Source organism: Pongo pygmaeus, chromosome 3 (genome assembly GCF_028885625.2).
Source record: "Pongo pygmaeus isolate AG05252 chromosome 3, NHGRI_mPonPyg2-v2.0_pri, whole genome shotgun sequence".
In the NCBI taxonomy this organism is placed as follows: Eukaryota; Metazoa; Chordata; class Mammalia; order Primates; family Hominidae; genus Pongo; species Pongo pygmaeus.
The window spans coordinates 43,397,757-43,417,316 of record NC_072376.2 but is presented as its reverse complement, the minus strand read 5'-3'; positions in this window follow the sequence as shown (position 1 = coordinate 43,417,316).

Genomic DNA, 19,560 nt, shown 5'->3' with positions numbered 1-19,560 from the left:
CTCATAAGGAGCGTGCAACCTACATCCCTCACATGTGCAGTTCGCAAGAGTGTACACTCTGGTATGAGCATCTACTGCCGCCGTTGATCTGACAGGAGGCAGAGCTGAGGTGGTAATGCTTGCTCGCCCATGGCTCACCACCTGCTGTGCAGCCCACTTCCTAACAGGCCATGAACCAGTTCCAGTCTGCAGCCCTGGGGGTTGGGGGCCCTTGGGCTAGAGTATGTATATGTGATTAAAGATTTTATTCTGAATATATAAATAACTCACAATTCAATGCTAAAAAGACAACAACTGAGTAAATATGCAACAGATGTAAGTGGGCACAAATGAAAGGAATATAAATGACTCAAAGCACATGAAAAAAATGCTCAACATTAGTCACCACTGAAATGCAAATTAAAACCACAATAAGATACTCCTTCTCGCCGAAAAGAATGGCTAAAATTCAAAGATCTGGCAATATCAGGTGTTTGTGTACGTGAAACAACTGAAACTTTCATACATAGCTGGTGAGTGACAATACAACCACTTAGGAAATAATTCTGATAGTTTCTCATAGAGTTAAATGTATGTTTGCCCTATGACCTGACAACTCCACATCTATATATTTACAAAGGAAAAATTAAAACATGTACAAGAAAAGACTTATACAACGTGTTTATAACATCTTTATTCATATTAAGCCCATACTGAAACAATTTAAATGTTTGTCAAAGAAAGAATGGATAAACACATTGTGTTAAATCCATACCATGTAATTGGACCCAGCATCTTAGTTCAGGCTGCTATAACAAAATGCCATAGACTGGCTGACTTACAACAACAGAGATTGTATTTATCCCAGTTCTCTAGCCTGGAAAGATGAAGATCGGGGTGGCAGCATGGTTGAGTTTTCAAAAAGGGTCCTCTTCCTGGCTCGAAGATGTCTGCCCTCTTGCTGTATTTTTTCACGTGGAAGAAAGAGGAAGCTCTGAGGTTTCTTTCTCTTATAAGGGTACTAATCCCATCATGGGGGCTCCACTCTCAATGATTTTATTTAAACCTAATTCCTTTGCAAAGGTCCTGCTTCCTAACCCCATGACCCTGGGGCGTAAGTCCACAACATATGCCCTTTGGAGGGAAATGAATATTTAGTCTATAATACTCAGCAATAAAATCAAATATACTACTAAAACATAAAACAGCATGGATGAATCTCAAAAACATTATGCTCAATGAAAGAAAACGTATAAAAGAGTATCTACTTTATGATTCAATTCATATGAAGTTCTAAGAGAGGTAAACCTAATAAATAGTAAAAGAAATTAGAAAAGTGGTTGTCTACTTGTTTGGGGTGGGAGCTGGGGAAGACAAGGAACACAAAGGAACATATAAGAGTGAAAGAAATGTTTCTAAGAATGTGGGTTACAAGGCTGGGCACAATGGTTCATGCCCGTAATCCCAGCAGTTTGAGAGGCCAAGGCATGCGGATCCCTTGAGGTCAGGAGTTTGAGACCACCCTGGTCAACATGGTAAAACCCCCGTCTCTACGAAAAATACAAAAAAATTAGCAGGGCATGGTGGCTGGCGCCTATAGTCCCAGCTACTCTGCAGACTGAGGTAGGAGAATCACTTGCACCAGGGAGGCAGAGGTTGCAGTGAGCCCCTAGACCACGCCATTACACTCCAGCCTATACAACAGAGACTGTCTTAAAAAAAAATAGAATGTGGCTTATAAATTTATTTATTAAAATGTCATGTAAGCCAGGCGTGGTGGCTCATGCCTGTAATCCCAGCACTTTGGGTGGCCGAGGTGGGCGGATCACGAGGTCAGGATATCGAGGCCATCTCGTCCAACATGGTGAAACCCTGTCTCTACCAAAAATACAAAAATTAGTTGGGGGTGGTGGTGTATGCCTGTAATCTCAGCTACTCTGGAGGCTGAGGCAGGAGAATCGCTTGAACCAGGGAGTCGGAGGTTGCAGTGAGATGAGATCATGCTGGTGCACTCCAGCCTGGTGACAGGGCAAGATTCTGTCTAAAAAAAAAAAGGAAAAAAAAAAAGTCATGTAAATTACACTTTAACAAAATTAAAATAATATTTTCTATTCAGTGCAAAAATTCTATGGACAATAAAAATATGTAAAAAATAGAAGCACGAACTTTTTTCTTATCCAATTCATCATCAAATTCTGTCCATTTTTTCTTTAACATACATCAAGATCTAGAGTCTTTCCACCACTTGTACTATTATAAGTTTTATCAGTCTTTCTTAGACTACCTCATCAGCTTCTTGCTGTGTCTAATTCAATGCTTACTTCCTTACAGTTATTTTGTCCTTCAAGTAATGTCAAAGATAAACAGAGCCAGACACTAAGGTGGTAAGGATAGATTTATGCAGTAATTACTATTGCAAGGAAGAGAGTACATACAGCATAAGCTGAACTCAACTTGGATTTGTGCAAAAATAACTAGATGTTTTAAAGGGAGAATGAGGAAATAGGGAACAGCAACAGCAATGTCTCTGCTGGGGCCTGAGCAGCGTCAGGAAAATGGTATTTTTATTTTTAATTTAATTTAATTTAATTAATTAATTTATTTATTTTTGGGACAGTGTCCTGCTCTGTCGCCCAGGCTGGAGTGCAGTGGCGCGATCTCGGCTTACTGCAACTTCTGCCTCCCGGATTCAAGCGATTCTCCTGCTTCAGCCTCCCGAGTAGCTGGGACTACAGGCGCCTGCTACCATGCCCGGCTCCTTTTTTTGTATTTTTAGTAGAGATGGGTTTCACCGTGTTAGCCAGGATGGTCTCCATCTCTTGACCTGTGATCCATCCGCCTCAGTCTCCCAAAGTGCTGGGATTACAAGCCTGAGACACTGCACCCGGCCGAAAATGGGAATTTTTAAAAAGCAAAAAGCAGGGGTTCGCCCATGTGATTAGGCCACGTGCGTTTGCGCACTGGCTCTTTATTGTAGAGTTAGGCTGCTGCTCTTCCACAGACACTGAGACAAGGACCCTGTCTTCAAGTGTTAGCTGGAACAAACTTTATATTCTTTTAGCAAACTTAGTTTTCCCACAGGGTGCTTAAGGGAACTCACTTTGCCTTCCTAAGGACATATCTTGAACTATCGGAAATTGTGCTTGTGTTTATTCATGTCTCTTAGTGTGTGTGTATGTGTGTGTGGGTTGGGGGAGGCAAGGTGTGGACAAAATCATTTGTGCTGAGAGTCTGTAGTTTAATAGGCCAAGGTTGAGGCTTAGTCAAGAAGAGAACTCAGAGGAGCCTGACTAGAGTTTAGCCAAGGAGACAATCTTTGTTAGCAGCCAGAGAAATCTTTTTTAAAAAGATTTTCTGTTGTACCCTATAGAAAACTCTCCAATGGCTCCCCATAAGATCCAGAAGAAGAATCAAACTCTTACTGTGGTGTCCAAGGGTTTAAATTATCTTCCACAGTCTTGTCCATCCAGTCATCTCCAACATGCTCCCCTTGCTTACTCTGCTGTAACTGGCTAACATTTTTTTTTATTCATTGACTATGCCAAATATTTTATTATCTTAGGGCTTTTCTACTTGCTGCTCCATCTTCCTGCGACCTTTTACTTCATACCTTTACATGGCCTGCTCATTCACATCCTTTAGGAATACTCAAATGTCATCTCAGAAAACCCCTTCTCATCCACCTATCTAGGATTGCACTCCACCATAAATCACTTCCTGATTTGGTTTTATACATGGCACTTTGATTTGACACATGGAACTTCTCATTCCCTTGCAGTGTTTTCTACGTTATTAATGTTTTTATTATTTAAGCCATTGTTTTTAACAATGATGTACACACCAGAGGACATGAGTGACTTTCTTTTTCACAGCCATCTTCCCTGTGTCTAGAAGAGTGCCTAGAACTTACTAGGTATTCAGTAGATGCATGGTGGATAAAAGAAAGCGTGGAGTGGTTTTCCACATGTACCCTTACACTTTTATTTGAAAATATTTGTGTTATGATGTGAAAGTTTGATTTCACTTCTAATTTCAGGACATCAACTGACCAGCCACCGAGAAAAAGGGCCTATTCCTTGTGAAGTTGACCTAAGCTTATTCTCAAAGTAAATTGGCCATTTTAGGGCATTATAAATTAGATATAGTTAATCTGATAAAATCTAATAAAGAATCAAAATATTTTTTGACTAACAACACATTCATTAAAAAATAAGCAGCGACCCAAACATACAAGACTGGCAGGCAATGGAGAACATTTAACATGCTCTCCTTCAACAGTGTACTTACCTGAATTTAAAACTCCTTTCCTTTGAGTCAAATTTATACAACTCACTGGTCAGGATTTTTTTTCTTATCTGATATTTCTTTGATTAGTAAATTAATCGAGCTCATCTGCCTACAAAATGTCCACCTTAGAGCTTTCATCAGCTTGAAATAAAGTAAGCAATTACTTGAGGGAAAAAAGAATTGCCAGTTGATGGTGATGATAATGCGTTATGTACCTTACATTTCTATAGGATTAATGATTAGACATTTGTCCCAGGGATACGGATTTCTCCTGAATGATCATTAATCTACAGGAAACCACCTGCACTTTGATCGTTATCCTTGAATTAAAACTTAGGGGAAAAAACAGAGGACAAGGTAACTGATGATGATTCTCTCAAATTCAGGTAACATTATGTTCTGGTAAAGAATTCTAGTCTCATAGAATCTCATAATAAGTGACCGAGGAAAATAAATGAGTGTGTCTATGTCCCTGGGCCAAAAGACTGAGAAATTTTGGTCCACTTAAATATCTAAGCAATAACATGATATGTAAGCAAGTATTTTAAAAATTTTATATAAAAATTACTGAAAATACATTTTTACCTCTACTTTACTAATTTTAGAATTTAATAATGGGGTATCTCTAATGAAAATATGTTTGAATATTGAGTATAAGAGTAGAGTTGTGGAGGGAAATAAAATCCAACTCCTATATTGAATGTAAGAGTAGCGTTGTAGAGGGAAATAAAATGAGAGAAAGATTGGAGATTGAAGGTGAACAAATGTCATAGTTTTGTCAGCTCTTGGGGCTAAACAGTAGTAGTAAACAGGAACTCAAGGCCATTTATCTATACAATAAATTGTGAAAAGCCACACACTAAAATTACACATGTGAAACTCATGTGCAGGCCGTGGATGAGCAGTGAGGCAAAGAGATTTCATTAAATTTAAAGTAATGTTACTATACTTTCTTAAGGCAAAGCAAAGCAGTGGTCCTTTCTATCATACTCGAGAGGTAAATTGTATTTAGGAAACCTAAACTAGTAGATTAAAAATAAAGTATGGAATTAAATGCGTGCTGCTGTAGTGTGTACGTTCACGTGTAAATAAAAAGAACTCTAGAATTGCTTTAAAGAAGTTATTAACCTTGGCTACCTTATGATAAGAGCAAATGAATAACTTTTTGAAAGAATTTGTCAGAGCTGGAAAAAGGCATAATAAACAAAAGACAGAAAGGCATCACTTTACTGAGTAGTGACAGAAGAAGTGGAAGAGAAGGATGAAGTAGAAGAGATGCAAGTATAATACATAATTAGGTAGGATAAAGTTGTCTAAAAGCGGGGAGAGAGTTTTCTGGACTCTTAGGATAAACAATAAACCACTGATTCTGAAAGCAACTGGAAATTAGATTACTTTAACCATAACATCACTACTTGGCCTTTCAACAATCTTAAAAAGTCTCAGTAAAATTTAATGAATGTTCCATTATGTCACTAGCTATTGCATCCCTATTTTCTTTCTCAGTTCCTCTTCTGAACCTCTTAAAATGCTTCATGGTAGAGTCCTTGAAACCCTTTTCTATTTAACTCAATCCTGGATGGTGCCCTAAAATTCAAATGGCATATAACCAACTCTCGACTGTATCTTTATCTGAATATCCAACAGATATTTTAATTATAATACCTAAAAACAAACTCATAATATCTCTACCTAAATGTACTTCTCTTTCAACATTTCCTTTATTCATTATAGACAATTCTGTTATTGCATTTGCTCAGGCAGAAACACATAGCATTATCCTTTAGCTTCTTCATACTTATCATGCCTTATATTCAAACCATTAGAAAATCAGGTTGATTTTCCCTCCAGAATATTTTTATTATTTGACCACTCCTCACCACCACCACTGTTGCCACTAGTCCATACCATCTTCATCACGCGCCTGCATTATCATAATATGATTCTAACTGGTTTTTTTGCTTCTACCCTTGTAATTCTATAGTCTGTCTCATCAGCCAGAAAGATGCTGTTAACATTTAAATCAAATAAGTTCACTCCTTTGCTGAAAATGTTCCAAAGTCTTCCCATCTCACTCAGCCTATAAATATGACCCAGATTAAATACTTCACTGGAATCTAATCATCATTATATCCTTAATCTCATCATCTACGTTTCTTCTCTTCTACCCCTGTGCTCCAACCCATCTATTCTTTGACCACACCAGGTACATTTACACCTCAGGGTCCTCGCACTGTTTCTAATTTTGCAAAGTTCTTTCTTCATATCTTTAAATTGTTCATGCCTTCACCTTCTTCAAGGGTTTCACTGAAGTCATCAGGCTGTCCCTGACAGCCTATTTAATTTGTGAGTCTCTACTCCCATCTCTACCCCCAAAATCCTTATCTCCATTTTTTAGATCTTTTTTTCCAGAATAGTTATCACCTCTACATACTATATGTTAAAATCTATTTTGTTTTAAGTTATGCTTCTTGGTTGTGTTATTTACTCGTTCACTGCTGTTTTTTAGCAGTTAGAACTTGATAGGCACATAGTGGGAGCTCAATGAGTATTTTGGGGATGAATCAATGAAGGATGAAATATCAACTACTACCAGGCAATAAGCAAATTCAGTGCCTGATGTTTTTTTTTCCTCGAGAATACTATAGCCAAATTACTCAGAGCCTTCACTCTTTTACCATTAGGCAGGGTTTGATTATTTACAAAATGTATAAAACTAGATGCCAACAATATAATCAGCTGTTTAAAATTGCTTATAAAATCTTATTTTTTTCACTCTTTGAAGAAACTTCTTTACTTTCTAGCATATTTTATTTTCAATCAATTTGTCAGAAGGGCAACATGTATTTGAAAAAAAGTGATCAACCTGAATACATCCTCATGGAAAATTCAAGTAAAATAAGAAATAGCATGTCATTTTTGCCCTGATGTTTGACAAAAACTCCAGGCAGACATAAGAGATGTATATTGGTAAAACCATTCTGGAAAACAAATCAGCACTACTTTGTGATGTTGAAATATGCACATGAGAGTCAAGCAGTTTCAATTATTGGTACATGTGCCAGAAAGAAACTCTTGGCAACAGGCAGCAGCTCATATTTACAAGTCATTGACTTGTTTATAATTGTACATAGAAGAAATAGGTGGGAACTGTTTGTAGTCATTTGCATCCTTATTTATATTTTCCTTTTTACCCTTGACACATTTCCCCAATGGTAGAGTATATTTTCAGACACTATTCATTTCAGGTTTTGCTGTGTAACCTGATTTGACCAGTGGAATGTGAGCAGAAATGACATGTTCTGCTAGATCTTTTTAATTTAAATCATCCGGAGTGAATTGTCATCTGAGATTTAGGCTTATTCATACACAGTATTCTTAAAATTCCATGGTTTATTCACCTACAGTAGCATGCAAATTAAACATAAAATCTAAGACTGCCCCCCACCTACCCACTGACCAAATGAACACCCTCTTGGCCAAGGCAACCCCAGAACAAACCTTTAAACTGAGTTTTTGGCCATAACCAGACAGGAGGTCAGACAGGCCTCGTTATACCCTCTCCCTTTTGTGGTTTAGACATAACAAGTGAGGAGCTTTAATGTTAAAATAGAAATTATAAGACTGACAAAGCAGACTCTTTGTAACAATAAAATACCAAATTATAAATAGGACCTAAGGCCATGCCCGGCAAGAGTTAAGTCACCTACCTCTACACTTAAAGAATAAACTATGTCGTAACTGCCACAAGATTTTTTTTTTCTAACAACAAAACAAGCACTGGCCTCAAGATAAGCAATATTGAAACAATTGCAGCACATCCACTGGCAGACACTAACTAAACCCCTGTTCTACCAGCCATAACTACAGCTCTGATTGGATAAGAGACTGATGTTAATAACTTTCCCCTGGAAAGGAGACCATCAACCATGGACTAGTTCTGGCTGGTTTACACAGGCTGTGCACTTGCATGTCTTTGTGTCTTAAAACAACCTTTTAAAATATAGGGCCTAATACATCTAAGAGCTGAGTCTCCAACCTAAAATGAACAGGGGTCATATGTTACATGCAGGTTTGTTCAATAAGCATGTGTCAGGACCACTTTCATGAATATACATAGCTCCTCCTGTACCCTATTGAATATGCATGTTTGGCCAACCTGTTCAGCATATAGCTTCTACCCTAACACCTTCTCCTTCCAAGGGCTGTGTCTCTGGTCTTGGCTAAAGGTATGCTTTCCAACCTGTGGGAATGGCCACTATGCAGGCTGTAGCCCTTCATAAGAAATAAAGTCTCCTTTCCTCTTTCTAAACTTATAGCTTATGATTTTTTTTTAAGTTAACTAATAATTGCACCAATAATGCTCAACTGAAATATAAATAAACTTTTTTGAACTGGACTAGACAGTTTATTAGGTAAGCCTTCTGAGAGATAAGCATACAGAAAAGATAAAGGCAAGCAAATACAAGATTTATTACCATGTACTGTTAAGGCCCCAAATCCAAGGAAGCTAAGACAGGTTACACAAAATCTCATCTCTCCCAGAATCCCAAGATCTCCAGTTGGCAAAATGGAGACCCAGGAGAGCCAATGGTATAGCTCCAGTCTGAGTCTGAACACCTGAAAACTAGGAGAGTTGATAGTGTAAGTTTTAGTCTGAGTCGTAGTGTGAAGGCAGAGGACTGATGTTCCAGCTCTGTAATCAGGCAGAGAGGGCAAATTCTCTTTTACTTTGCTTTTGGGTTCTATTCAGGCTTTCAGTTAGTTGAATGAGGCCCACCCACACTAGGAAGGGCAATTCTTTATTCAGTCTACTGATTCCAATGTGATCTCACCCAGGAATACCCTCTGATATGGTTTGGCTGTGTCCCCACCCAAAATTTCATCTTGAATGGTTATCCCCACATGTCAAGGGCAGGATTAGGTGGAGGTAATCAGATCATGGGGGCGGTTTCCCACATGCTGTTCTCGTGATAGTGAGTGAGTCCCACGAGATCTGATGGTTTTATAAGCATCTGGCATTTCTCCTGCTGTCACTCATTCTCTCTCCTGCCACCCTCTGAAGAGGTGCTTTCTGCCATGATTGTAAGTTTCCCAAGGCCTCCCCAGACATGCAGAACTGTGAGTCAATTAAACCTCTTTCCTTTGTAAATTACCCAGTCTTGAGTATTTCTTCATAGCAACGTAAGAATGAACTAATACACCCTCACAGGCATATCCAAGATAACTAAACCAATCACGGCTCACTGCAACCTCCACCTCCCGGGTTCAAGTGGTTCTCCTGCCCCAGCCTCCCGAGTAGCTGGGACTACAGGCACGTGCCACCACACCTGGCTAATTTTTGTATTTTTAGTAGATATGGGGTTTCACCACGTTGGCCAAGCTCGTCTCAAACTTCTGACCTCAAGTGATCCACCCGCCTCTGCCTCTCAAAGTGCTGGGATTACAGGCATGTGCCACTGCACCCAGCTCATATTTTTATCTTAAAAACTATTTGGGGAAAAATGTGTTTTATTTAATTCACCCTAATGTTTTAATAGCATGAAAAAATTCAGTGTAGTTATGCTATATAAGAAATATAGTTCTGGCCGGGTGCGGTGGCTCACGCCTGTAATCCTAGCACTTTGGGAGGCCGAGGCAGGTGGATCACCAGGTCAGGAGATCGAGACCATCCTGGCTAACATGGTGAAACCCCGTCTCTACTAAAAATACAAAAAATTGGCTGGGCGTGGTGGCAGGCACCTGTAGTCCCAGCTACTCAGGAGGCTGAGGCAGGAGAATGGTGTGAACCTGGGAGGCAGAGCTTGCAGTGAGCCGAGATCGCGCCACTGCACTCCAACCTGGGCGACAGAGCGAGACTCCGTCTCAAAAAAAAAAAAAAAGAAAGAAGAAATTTAACTTGGAAAAATACATATGCCTGGCTGGATTCATTGTCTAATGAGAATCCACAGTATGGTGACTATATCTACTTCAATATCAGTTCTCTACCATATTAATAGAGCCCAATAAATTTGGTGATATAATGTTCAGCTTATGTGACAGTGTTGAAGGAAGGTCTTAGAGCAGAAGCACGTGATTCTCTATCTTAAAATTTTATAGTGCTTTATATCTCCAAAATGGATTTCAAAAATCACCTGCACTTTGAATTTAAAATAATTTTGCAAGAATTTATTCACGAGTCACCTAAAGTTACCATATCAAACATTTAATTTGTAAAGTAACTATTTCAACAATGATAGAATACTCAGAAGTGCACTGCTGTGAAAAGCTACACCATTTATGATGGTATAGAATTCAGGCTTATATAGATAAAATGGTTTTGGCATAAAATAAGGCTACAAAGTCAAAATAAAAAAGTAAGTATATATATGAAATGCAATTCAGCTGGTATGTTTGTTGTAGTGCCACTGAAAATCTGATGATGCTTAGAAGCTCAAGATTTAGAAAAAACAGTTTTCATGTTCATAACCACTGTTTCTGATATCTCATCATAGATAGACATGGAAGAAGAATTTTGTATTGAAATATTTACTTAGAGAATAGAAAGATGATGTATTTCAAATGAAATATAGAAATATATCACTTGTTCACAATTATGTAAATGATGCAGAAACATCAGTTGTATGCAATTATGATAATCATAAATGAAGATAAAAATTATTTTCAAATGACTTTGTTTTCAAATACTTACTTTAAACATATAACCTTTAATACTAGTCTGCCTCCAAGTGTGACATAAGCAGATGACAAAATTCATTATTAAGGGATAATATGGTTTTCTAAAATTAAATCATAATATCATTTGCAAAGTACATCATGTTGGTTTATGTTACAAAATAAATACATAAAATTGTTTCAGTATGACATTTCTTGATTAGCCAAGCATAGAATCTACAGTTATTTCAATTGAGTTTCCTGAAAACTGGGAATTATATTTCAATGGTACAGGAAACAATAGTCTTTTTTTCTAGAGAGGTTGATTCTCCAAAGACAGGTATTGAGATTGCCTTTAATTATTGAACTGAAACAGTTCAGAAAAACAAGCTTATTTTCCCCTCCCTGTACTGTATATATGCTTCTTATTTCTCTTTTAAAGAGATGCAAGTACCTTAGATACCCTGTTGATCATAAAATAGATTCTATCATAATTGTATAATGAATCAATGTCTGGTCTAGTACATACCACAAATAAACATAAACCAGTTAATTCATGAAAGAAGTCTATAAACTTTCAGCCATTTCCCTAAACAGTGTTTAAAGCCCTATTTACAATTCTTTCATGCCTTGGGTAATATTGTTTTCTGTCTTAAATGGCTTCTGCTCCTATTCTGCCTCAATTTATATGACATTCACTCTGAATTGTCCGCAACTTTTGGGGCAGATTTGCTGCTTCCTTTTATATTGCTCCTATAGACTTTTGATCATATCATTGCAGTTGGAGCATCCATCATGTTATATTACTTCATTTTATTTTAAAATCTCTTTCTCTCAGATCTGGATATCTTAAAGAAAGGAGCCTTGTTGAATTCCTCTTTGTAGCCATGATGCTAGGGATAGTAAAGTAAGAATAGGGTTATCCAATATATAATAATTAAGGGATTGTTTTCCATATCTAATTTGTTTGATGTATGTACAGATAAGGAGAAGGACCTCACTGAAGCTATTTTTAACATAGTGTAGAACAAAGAATACTAGATAGGTTTTGTAGAGCCTGAAATGATTTGTAGTATCATTTTGAAGAAAAAAATGCACAATTTTAAATAAGTGATGAATAAAAAAAGAGGTCATTAGTTTATTCTCTGAAGCCTTTGCTGCTTCCAAATGGACACAGTAACTACTCATAGAGGGGACTGCAAATCATATCGATATATTTCTGGAGCCCAACTAAATGTACTTCCAACTTGATGACCCCTTAACTGATTGCCAAAAATGTCCCTGACCATTCCAAAGACACTTGACACCTAACATCATGGAAAATGTAATGGAGTGATAGCAAAAGTTGAAAAAAAAACCCAGCATTATAAAATGTTTGCAGTTAAGATACTTTTGCAAAATGTGTAAATAACATTATTATGTGGGCACACTGCTTGACCACTCCCAGGGCTTTGGATGGGGCCAGTGAAGGTGAGAGGACCTGGGGCATCACTTTCATTAGCTTCAGAAAGCAGCTACTGTGCCAGACAAGATTTAGGAGGCTTGTATTCAAGTTCCAGTCTCATCACTTACTAAAGTTTCTTTTAAAGTTCCATTTCCATTTCTATAGAATAAAACACTGTCACGTTTATTCTGGTTTTGGGATTATCTATCACATTCTAAATGTCCCAATATTTTACTGTATTTTAAAGTTAGTTAACCCTTACTCCACAAATGAAAAAAATGAAAGCTTATAGAGATTAAGAAGAATGCCGTAACTGTAGAGTGAGTAGATAGCAGAGTCAAATTGAAAAATTAATCCTAATGCATTTAGTACAGAATATACTGCCTCCATTGGTCAAACTGGAAATTTAATAAAGTTAAGTTGCAAGGAGAGTCTGAACCAATGCAATCAACTTTTCTAATCCTTGAAGCTACCTTAATTATACAAAGGAGTATAATCATACTTTGTCATTCAAATAATGCTAATTCAGACTTACAAGTAAATGTAATTCTGTGTATCCATTTAAAAACTAATGTTTATAAATAAGGAAATACTACAAAACTTCAGACCATACTATTCCATAATTTACTACTTCAAATGATAATAATATGTCAGCAAAGTAATTTGCTATTAAATGCAGATTTCCATCATAATTCTAAATGGTTTCCATAAATGATAATCTTTTATTCGACTGATTTCCTATTGTCAATCTAATTTTAACTTTTCATTATTATACATACTGATGACATTAGTGATAATGTTTCACAAATGTGTATTTCCAAGTCAGATTTTTTTCTGTGAGACCCAAATCCATATGTCAAACTGCTTTACTTACTTTTTTCTACTTGGTTATAATAAGGGGATTGGAAACTGAACATGATCATACACAGTGAGTGATACTCCTTCTCTGTCCTTGTCTTCCAGCTCTTTCCTCTCCAAGAATGAAGCCACCACTATCCTTTCACAGAAACCAGAGAGTACAAAGTTGTTATTGGAATCTCTCTCTCTGTTAAACTACATACACACACAAAATATGTGGTATTTATTTTACTTTTTATATAACTTTCAAAACTATTACCTCATTTCTATCTTCATAGCTTTCATACTAGTTAAATCATCACATTTTGGCTGGTTTCCAGGAAGTCTTATATTTTCATGAAGTCCTGCAACAGGTTAAAACTATATCCCACATATCAGTAAAAATATTTTTGAAATACAAATAGGATCATGCCATTTTCTGCTTGAAATCTTTAATAGGTTTCCCCTTGCTATTAGCATGAAGTAAATATCCTTGATAATTTATATGTATTTGCATAGTCTGGCTTCACTACATTTCACCTGCCTTCATCTCATTCCACCACCCAGTGCACTATCTACACCACTCATCACAGCTTGCTTTCTCACATTCATCATTCTCCCTACTATTTTAAAGTATGTGAGTGATTTGTTATGTTAAAATTCTCGTCATCTTGATGAAGGAATTGATTAATTATTGTTCAGCTGTCAACCAATTACATAAACTGATAATAATGAATTGGTTGGGCAAGCAGAAATAATGGGAAGGATAAAGAAATCTAAACACCAGGAGCTTAAATTGATAAATACACTTTTAAAAAGCATAAGCCTAATTAAAATATAAAAGATTAAGCCAAAAATACACATGCTTAGAAAACAAAAAGCAAGAGATATTGGCGTGATTAAATAATTATAAGATAATTCTACATGCAATTTTTTGGTGAGAGAAAAATGAATGAATGATTGCCAGAGGAAATGGATAATTTTCTGAAAGAAGTAAATTAACCAAATTAACCTTAAATAAATCAAATGCCCAATTGACTATCTTTAAAAACAATCTGTTGAAGTCCTAACAGTATAAATAACATTAAGACCGAAGATCCACTAATTCTAATATTGCTTAAATAACTCTTGGCCATAAGAGATAAAACTGCCAGACAGTATAACAAAACTTGATTAGAAGTAGCTCAAAAAATAAAATCTACATACTAATTTATAGGATTGTGGTGATGGATAAATAATTTCAAACAATTTTAAACAATAAAACTCAGTGAAGGATAGTTAAGAAACCCTTTAAAAATAGGAATGCAAAAACCATAATTTCAATCTTACTAAAAGGAATTCAGCATGATGTTAGAAGAATAATGCTATGAGAAAATAAAGCTTTAAAGCAGGAAACAAGGACAGTTTAGTGTCAGGAAGTAACATATAATAAAAAATTAATATAAACAAATTAAAGAAAATGATATCAGATACTGTTGAAAAGGTAACAAAAAATGTAGTCATTCCTCTAAAAATTTAGTCATAATAAACATTTCTTAAATAAATATAATAATTGATTTTTATCCCAAATCAATAGCAAATACTGTGCTACCTATTGAAATTCAAAAGCTGTGCAAAATAAAGCCAGAAACTTGGCAGAGATCTCTCATTGTTACTTACTGCTTACTAAGATATTTTACAAAATGCAGTAAGGCATTTTATTACTTAAAATAGTAAATTCCTATTGTAATCACCAGAAAAATTGCAATAGCAACATTTTTTCTTTTTTTTTTGCTAATAATATGCATAAAAAAACTTGAGTGATAGAAATGAGAAACAAAATAATAAAAATTAATGAGAACTTGGTTAGTGGCTAGATTCAATATAAATATTCACAAACCAATAGTATCTCTCTCTCTATTCAGTGAAAAAGTATCTAAAATGGAAATGTGAAATAATATTCCATTTGAATAGCAACAAAACTATAGCATTCTTAAGAAATATTAACACTTTTGGATAATATTAAATGGCCCAGGAACTCTATGAAAGAGACTATTCTTTTATATATATCTTTCAATATTATCATATATATTCAGATAATACATACATGTGTAAATGTATATATAATATGGACAGTAGGAAGAAATAACAAATTCTGAATGAGAAGACTTTAGCTAGAAAAAATATCAATTCTTTCTAAAGCAACAAGAAACGTGTTGCCATTCCAATTACAATCCTAAAAGGCATATTAATGGAATCTGAGTGGATAAAATTATGTTAACATTTCTATGGAAGAACACCAGAGACTAACCAAGAAATAAATAAAAAAGAGTAGTGAGAAGGGAACTTATCTAACTAAATATCACATCATACTGTTCTCATGAATCTATGCAATCAAATCATTTACTCTGTGTCTCAAAATGAATAAGTAGTCCAGAGGAATAGAATGAAGAATCTATAAATAAATTCTTGAATTTATGAGAACAGAATATATGGTATTCTTGATAGGTCAATTCAAGAAGAAAATAAATAGGACATTTCATAAAATATTATGGTACCACTGGCTATGGGAAGGGGAAACCTTAGCTAAATTTGAAATCTCTAAATTTTAAGGTTACAAGTTTACTCTTAATCCTACAAAGGTAAAGTTAGATATATTCAACTATAATAAAAATTTTTAATGTGTACAAGAGTCAATTACAAAACCATTAGACTACCAATACAGCTAGAAAAATGTAGTACAGAAGATAATGTATTAATATCTATAATCGACATAGCACCAAGTTGACAAATAAAAGTGGGCAAAACATAAAACTAAATAACTCTTTAGAACAATAAATATTTGAAAAATAAATGTATGAGAAAAAATGTTCACCCCACTCAAGGAAATGTGAAAGGAAAAATAGTTGTATAAATCTTTGTATCCATCAGACTAGTAAAAATCGACAAGTGCTATGTCACCTATTCTTGAAAGTGATGTGTGGGAAAGGGCTCATATGTTGCTAGTGGAAATATAGTATCATAGACTCTTCAGGAAGTGATCTAGAAATGTCTACAAAAAAATGCATATATCTTCTCTCAACTTGTCAAAGTCATTCTCCGTCCAGCTTTGTTCCATTGCTGGTGAGGAGCTGCATTCCTTTGGAAAGGGAGAGGTGCTCTGATTTTTAGAATTTTCAGCTTTTCTGCTCTGTTTTATCCCCATCTTTGTGGTTTTTATCTACCTTTGGTCTTTGATTATGTTGACGTACAGATGGGGTTGTGGTGTGGATGTCCTTTCTGTTAGTTTTCCTTTTAACAGTCAGGACGCTCAGCTGCAGGTCTGTTGGAGCTTGCTGGAGGTCCACTGCAGACCCTGTTTGCCTGGGTATCAGCAGCAGAGGCTGCAGAACCGCAAATATTGCTGAAGAGTAAATGTTGCTGCCTGATCATTCCTCTGGAAGCTTCTTCTCAGAGGGGCACCCGGCCGTGTGAGGTGTCAGTCTGCCCCTACTGGGGGGTGCCTCCCAGTTAGGCTACTGGGGGTCAGGGACCCACTTGAGGAGGCAGTCTGTCCATTCTCAGATCTCAAACTCCGTGCTGGGAGAACCACTACTCTCTTCAAAGCTGTCAGACAGGGACATTTAAGTCTGCAGAGGTTTGTGCACATGTACCCTAGAACTTAAAGTATAATTTAAAAAAAAAGAAAAATGCATATATGCATATATTTTTCAATACCTTCCATCACAACAATCCTATTCCTGGAAATTTAGTCTATAGCAAATACAGCAAATATATATTTATATATAAAGTATATGTGTGTGTGTGTATATATATACACATATACATACAAATTATTTATATATAAAGTATATGTGTGTGTGTATATATATATATATACACACACACATATATAATATATGCAGTGTAACAATATATATACATATAAACAGTGAAATCATATGTTTTATGTTTTGTGAATATACGTATATGTATACATGCATGTATATTTTTTCACCGTTTTACAAAGAAGACGGTCACATTAAATACATTTTTATTCATTTTTCTTTTCTTGCCCACCAATATCTATGGGAAATCCTCAAGTCAATTATCATGGTTTAACCATTTTTTGTGAGTACATAACATGACGTACACGTATGTAGATACTTACCTTGCAGAAACACACATACATGTAGACCCACAGGCATAGCTGTGGTTTCTTTTTTAATGAGCTAATGTCGATGAAGGAGACAAGGGGAAAGAATCCAGGAAAAGAACACTTATGGGGGAAAATAAACCAAATATATGATTATATTTATGCAGTTACATAAAATTACATGTATATATTAAATAATTTTTCAATTATTATATTTTAAAACTTCAAAATTAAATGAATTTTAAAAAGTGGTGAATGAGAGGTAAAGAAGCTGAAATATCAGGCTAGAAAATTATTTTGTGAAGGGTTTTGATGAGGAGAAGCAAATTTGGGCTAAGAAAAGAGCAACAGTAGTGTAAAAAAAGAATTTTTTAAGACAGGCAGGTAAAAGTGTAAAAGATTTTGACATGGATATGGATGATATCAGTAGAGAGGGAGAGAATGATAGCACAGGAAGGACAGCAAAGAACTGAAGGGAGAAAGCCCTCCTGAGGGTGAGGTAAATGGAATTTAAGTGCAAGTGGAAAGTTCTATTGGTGTTACAAGGACCTTTTTCCCCTTTTGAAAACAAGAGGAAAGGTAGTGAGACCAGCCATTTTTGTATATTGTCCTGTAGACACTGTGATGGAACAGGAGCTACTATATGTTTGGTGCTTATAGCTTCTCACTGAAATACACATATTCCCAATAGGTATATCAAATTACACTCACAAGAAAATATTATAACATGGGAACATAAAGTTGTCCTTCCCCACATTTCTTTCAATAGTGAGTATTGTTAGTCTTTCAAGTTTTTACAAACTTGATAAAAATGCTATCTCATTTTATTTGCATTTAGTTGCTTACTGTTTGGAGGAGTGTGTTAATTTTCTATTGTTGCTGTAATAAATTACCCTACATTGAATGGCATAAACCCTACAAATTTAGCTTACAGTTATATAGGTTAGAAATCCAACATAGGTCTCACTGGTCTAAAGTGTAGGTGTTAGCAGGGCTGTATTCCTTTCTATAGGCTCTGGATATGAGCCACTTCTTTGTCTTTCTAGCTTGTAGAGGGCTCCCACCTTTCTTGACTCATGGCCTCTTTCTTCCATCTTGAAAATCAGCAACAGCGGGTCAGGCTCTTTTCGTATGGTATCATTCTGACTCTTTTTACCACCCCCTTCCAGTTATAGGAATCCTTGAGATTAAATTGGGACTAAACATATAATCCAGAATAGTGTCTTTAATGTCAGCTGACTAGCAATTTTAACTCCATCTGCAGCCTAAATTCCTTTTATCCATGTAATTTAACAGATTCATATGTCCCAGAGATTAGAACACGACTATCTTTAGCGGGCCTTTGTTCGACATGCCACAGGGAAGATGGTTTTGCAGGGAGTAAGAGAGAGAGAGGTATGTGTGCATTATTTCTTCTGCTTATATTATTTACTTTGAGATGTTTCTATTTTGTATTGATTTGCCATTGAAATTGTTATCTGATTTATTCATAAAAAATCACCTTAAATTTTGATATCTGTTGTGAAATTAATTTCTTCCAAGTAAAATGCCATCTGAATACCTAGAAATAGCAGTAGATCTTTTTCAAACTAAATATTTAAAGTGTGTGTGTGAGTGTGTGTGTGTGTGTGTGTGTAGTTTAGCCCTCTATACTTCAAAGAAGGCAGAATAGCAAAGTTTAGAATTAACTCAGCTCTCATTTACCATGTGACTTGATGTCTTTATAGATTAATTGTTCAAGCACATGGACCACATTATTTCTCCTCTTTTAATCCTTACTGGATTTAGGATAATTGTTTAGTTCACAATTTGTGATATGCTTTTTCTCAGTGCAAAATATTTATTTGGTCCTGTCACTGTAGTAGTCAGTAATTAGGATGACCCCCCAGTTACCCGAGTCTTGAAATTCACTTTTGGGTAATCCCTCACATGCTGTAACCAGGTGGTTCTGTGAGATCAGTAGAATATGGCACTTTTGAGGTTAAGTTATAAAACCCACTTTAGCTTCTCTCACTTTCTCATATTCTCTCTCCAAAGCCATTTGCTTTGGTGGAAGCCAGCTGCCATAATTTGAGGACTTTCAGGCATCTCTGTGGCTCTCTTACCCACATAGTTAGGAACTGAGGGCTTCTAGCAAACAGTCAGCAAGGAACTGAGGACTCCTGATAATAACAGTATGTGGGAACCTTCTCTCAAGCAGGTCCTTAAACCTCAGTCAAGTTAAACCCCAGTCAACACAATACAG